We start from the raw sequence: 4,733 nt of genomic DNA on the forward strand, positions 1-4,733 counted from the left end.
GGCACAGACCATAGCAAAACAGGAACAAATTGTTGCTCATCATGCATTTTTTTTTAAAAAATTAGGCTTAGATAATTGCAAAACCAAAGTAAACTGTGACTTGGGCCATTAAGAACCCACATGCAGCACCAGGTTGAAACACTAAACGGGAAAGGAGGAAAAAAACAAAAGAAAGAAACAAGCAGTAAGGGAAATCTCCTACCGAAATTGCTCCTAATGCTGCACGAAATCACCTAAGAATCACCAGAACACTAGGGAGGAACAAGACTTCTGTTGTTCCTACCTCTGTAGGGAGGTAGGATGTAGATGATGACATTGATCAGGTTTTCAAAAGCCAAGAGACTTAATTTAGAGTTATTTGTCTAAATAACTCCCTTTACAAAAAATATTCCGAATATCATTCGATTTCGTACTTTATTCCCATAACAGCTATTAGGGTCCAAGCGCAAAACAAACAACTATTGAGATATCAAGTATACAACAATTTTGTGAGAACTCGAGAAAAATTATATGTATGTTGTGAATTTCTTTTATTTTAATTACTTTGATATTAGAAATATTATAACGAATAAATGGTTAAATTAAATGCCTAATTGAATTTATATAAAAATTGAGAATTTAGAAATATTCTAGAATGGTGTAAAAATATTAAAATTAAATGAATTAAAATAACATATTGTATATATACCGTAATTTGTGTGATTTGAATATATTATAGTTGAATAAGTTACATGTTTAGTTAATTTCCTATAGAATCAAATGTGTGAGAATCTACGAGATTAAAGAAATACAAATAATGTTGAGAGTTAACGAGTGAATTAATAAAAATTGCAGTCTTAGTAAACAAATGAACTAATATTACATGACCTAGCTAACCTTTCATCTTAACTAATTTACCATGCAACCAGCTAACTATCAGAATATTAGAAGCAAGAGTTGAGTGGAGGAACTTGGGAATTATCGTCCACTGAATGAAGAGGAATTGAGTGATCAGCCGAGAGAAAGTGAGGAGGGCTTCATTCTCTTGCTCCACTTCAGACCAACCGAGAGAGTGAGAGAAAGAGCTCTGCATTTTCCTAGGCAACTAACTGCTAAATTCCAAGCGGTGGCTGAGGAAAGAAATAGAAGGTTGCTTGCAAAGTCCAAGCGGCGACCGACCGAAAACAAGGAGAAGCTATCTGCCAATATCTTTGGGCGGTGGCCGAGAGGAAAACAAAAACTTCAATTCCTTTCCTTTCCAACCCAACACCGAGAGTAAAACTGAGAGAGTGGGATAGAAGGGTTAGCTAGCTTCATCACCAACTAACCAAAAACAAGGAGGAGTACAGCGAGGAAAGCAGGAGAAGCTCGAGCTAGGACCTTGAGGAACCGAATCAGGGAGAGCTAGAGCAGTCGGCAATTTCAGATTCTAAGAAGAAAATAAAAAGGTAAAATTTTGTAAACCTCCTGCTTATTTAGTGTAATTGAATGTTTAAGCTGTGTATAAACTTTAGCTAGGAAAAATGAGTTCTTGGTTGGAAAAAGAAACTTTGTGCAGAACCGAATGGCAGCTGGGAAGAAAATTGCAGAAATGGGGAATGGAAACTGGAAATTGTAGCTTGTTATCAATGTTTCTTTGGAGAATAATGATAGGAAATGCATGTTATACATTACCTTAAGTTTTATAAGAGGTTTAATCAGCTAAACATGGGCTTTATACGTTGGGTTTAGCTACGAAATCAGTTCTGGTTCAAGGAAAACAGTATACATCAGAAATGGTAAGTAAGAGCAGAAATGAGCTATGGTTCTGTTTAGCTCTTGAAATTAGTGACACGTTTTGTTCAGTCTTGAGTTATACCTTACATGCTAGCTGTAACCTGAGACTGAAGGGGAATCCTAAGGAACTTACAAATGATATCTTGTTGATATACGCGTGCGAAAGCATGCAAATCTGATGCATGCATGGCTGCACCAGATTTGCAGCTAGCTGCAGAAACGAAAACGAACTCAGTTTTTTTTTTTTTTTTCCTCCTTTGAATCCTGGCCATGAACGACCTTGTTTAGCTTAGGATAACCTGCAACAAACAAGGTTAAAGCAAGTAGAAAACTGAAGTGAACAATGGACGACTCATGACTGCACAAAAAGACCTCATTGCTCCTTTCCTGTTTTCATGTGGTTCTGGTCGTCCACTTTTGACCCTGAAAACGTGGGAACTGGATGTCAATGTCTTCATAAGAAATGTAGGTCTATGTTTTAGCTTCGAAATGCTATAAAATTCGCCTCAATCCGATAAGCGTAGCTCCAATTATGATCAAAATACCCGAGGATGGCAAAGCTGCCTTTCCTTTTGTTCCCGAATGCACTTTGCGAAGATGCTAACCGTGAGAAACCAACTTTTAACTAACATTTCTTCTAATTTCCAATCTTGTAAGCTTTCATAAGTGATAGCTACGATTGTCCTAGGATTTAATGGCTATACCTAGTTCCACGAGTAGAGTTAAACTAAGGTGATTGAGTGACAAGTCACGATAGTTGTATATGTAAAGTGGCTTCTAATTATTTAATATTGTTCTCATGAATATTTTAAAGACTACTACTTTGAGGGGCTGGTATAGTGGAATAAAAACTTAATTTCCAAATAACTTAGAGTCTAATTAATTAAAAGGGAACCAATGAAATACTTCTAAGCCTTAATTTTGGAATCTTGAGTGGAAAATGATTTCATCCTAAAATAAATATCTTATAAATTATTAACTTGGGGAAAACAGGTATAATTCTTTATTAAAAAAATAAAGTCAATAAGTTTTAAAATAAAATGATAAATGAATATTGAATATGTTATATTTTGTACTTTAAAGTCAAACTTGATTTTAATAGTTCAAGTGATAAAGTAAGAACAATAAGTGAACATCTACAAACTATGTATTTGATTTGGAATTATGAACTTGTCCAGTAAGTAGCTGTGAACCAGAAAACCGACTCGAGACTCGAGAGTAATTTATTTGATATTTGGTGAGTGTTTTCCGAATTTATATGTTAAACTGCTTATGTGTACTTAAGTGAAATTATATGACAAATGTACGTATTATGAAATATTGCTAAGTGATCCATTACAAAGTGTATCTCAATTGTCCCTCGCTTTCTAAGTCGGGAGTGTACTTTATCGCGCTTGGCTTAGTTAAGCTTGAAGGTTGATAATTGATCAAGTGATATTGTAAGTGTGCATGACTATAAGCCATGTATGTACTTTATCACACTGACTGAACTGGGCCCCAAAACCCTCTGTTCTGCGAACTATTCGAGCCAGCAAAGGGCTTGGTCGAGTAGGACGGTAGCTTTAGGTAAGTGTTCGGTATACTCGAGTATTACCACAGAGTAGCAGATCACTGATATTGATATGGCCATCTAAGTGAGGGAAGTGTTTACTGTTTTGGAGGTTATAAGGAGGAGTTCGGCGGAGTGTGTAGTGCATTAAAGTGGCTCTAATGCGAGTACCGTATCCTTTTAAAAGTGATTGTTCAGTGAAGTGTTTTCTCAATTGCTTAATAAAAGTGATTGTACAGTAAAATATGTATTACTTGCTTAATTGTACTGATTTAAGTGCTTATTGATTGTTGCTTGCATGGAAACCTCACGGGCGTAAGTTCACCCTTTTAGCTTTGTTTTCCTTACAGGAGTTGGAGATTGAAGAGTGATTCGATTGAACTAGAAAGTTATTTTGGGAAGATGCATTACTCTGTGTACATAGTGTAGTCATGGTTTCTTTTGAATTTTGAGACAGTTAAATCTTTTGTTTGAGTTGGTGTGATATTAAGAATGGATATTTAGAACAGCTATTTTGTTTCTTTTATTGGACAAATTTATGTTTCAAATTGATTGGAGATGTACTTAAGAGTGAATGTTCAGTTGTTCAATGGTAATGTTATCTTTGAAGTTAATGTGAGTGAGTGAGTCCTGGCGAGAGCCAGACAGGCGATCCGCTAACTTCTAGGGTATGCCCAAAGAGAAGGTGGCGTTGTCACAAATTCAATGATAAACAATCTACAAGCACGAAAGATAAATGACACACAATATTTAATGTAATTCGCCTCTATTATTGATACATCCATGGAAAGAAACCCGTTCTTTATTATGAAAAGAAAACCCTATATAAGAATATAGCTTGAACCCAAACCAACTCTTGTATACCATCTCTCATCTCCTACGATCCCTCTTTTACTACCCATGTGTAAGGTTACATGTCACCTCTTGTGTATTGTTGTCTGTCTCTTGTGTAGTATGCCAACTCACCTATTTATAGATAACATTATATCGCCAAAATCCAAATAATAACAGGAAATCAATGCTAATTCCTAAACTAGTTCAGAATAGGAAATAACTTCTATTTCTAAACTCATACAAATAGGAAATTCTTTTACTACTATTTCAAGTAACTAAACCAATTAGGAAACTAATTACTTTAACACAAAACAAAAAACCTGCCTAAAAGAAATTAAGCATATTTCCTAACAAATCTCCACCTTGGCAAAAATATTTTTTAGCAACCATTTGCTTTCAACTATCAAATAATATGGTATCGAACTACACACCTAAATCAATACAGCCCTGATACCAAATTGATTCAATCGGCAAATGAATATGTGTAGTTACCTCAGATCCAACCTCTAGTTGATTAGTGAGAAAGTATCTCCATTCACCAACTCCCTTTGTAGAATGTCTTCTCACTACCACTTACAATGCGGGATTCCCTTAT

At 35.3% G+C, this 4,733-nt stretch overlaps 1 long non-coding RNA gene across 1 annotated transcript; it reads left to right on the forward strand.

Annotated features, from left to right (window-relative positions):
- Positions 1–918: 918 nt before the first annotated feature.
- Positions 919–3,879, forward strand: LOC140016701 (uncharacterized). The gene is made up of 2 exons (XR_011822897.1): positions 919–1,427; positions 3,655–3,879. It is a non-coding gene; the product is annotated as an uncharacterized lncRNA (long non-coding RNA).
- The last annotated feature ends 854 nt before the right edge of the window (positions 3,880–4,733 follow it).

Source organism: Coffea arabica, chromosome 11c (assembly GCF_036785885.1).
Source record: "Coffea arabica cultivar ET-39 chromosome 11c, Coffea Arabica ET-39 HiFi, whole genome shotgun sequence".
In the NCBI taxonomy this organism is placed as follows: domain Eukaryota; kingdom Viridiplantae; phylum Streptophyta; class Magnoliopsida; order Gentianales; family Rubiaceae; genus Coffea; species Coffea arabica.